This window comes from Pygoscelis adeliae, unplaced genomic scaffold (assembly GCF_000699105.1).
Source record: "Pygoscelis adeliae isolate BGI_AS28 unplaced genomic scaffold, ASM69910v1 Scaffold436, whole genome shotgun sequence".
Classification (NCBI taxonomy): Eukaryota; Metazoa; Chordata; class Aves; order Sphenisciformes; family Spheniscidae; genus Pygoscelis; species Pygoscelis adeliae.
In genome coordinates, this window is record NW_008825051.1 from 709,382 (window position 1) to 709,636 (window position 255).

A 255-nucleotide genomic window follows, 5' to 3' on the forward strand; every position below is an offset into this window, starting at 1 on the left:
GCTGCCCTCGCTCCCTGCTCCGCTGGCAGCGCCACGACCTGCAGGAGGGACTCGGGGTCCTCCATTTCGGCTTGTGACCTGCTTCGGATTCAAAGACAAAACATAAAGCCAGTTTCAAAATCCCCATGACTGCACCGGAGTGGACATGATGTCCCCAGTCTGTTCATGCTGCTGCTTCCCCTCACCTACAGGTGACCCCCCCCCGTTGGTGACTGCAGCTGGGTCGCATCCTGCAGGTCTGTCCCAGGGACCTGA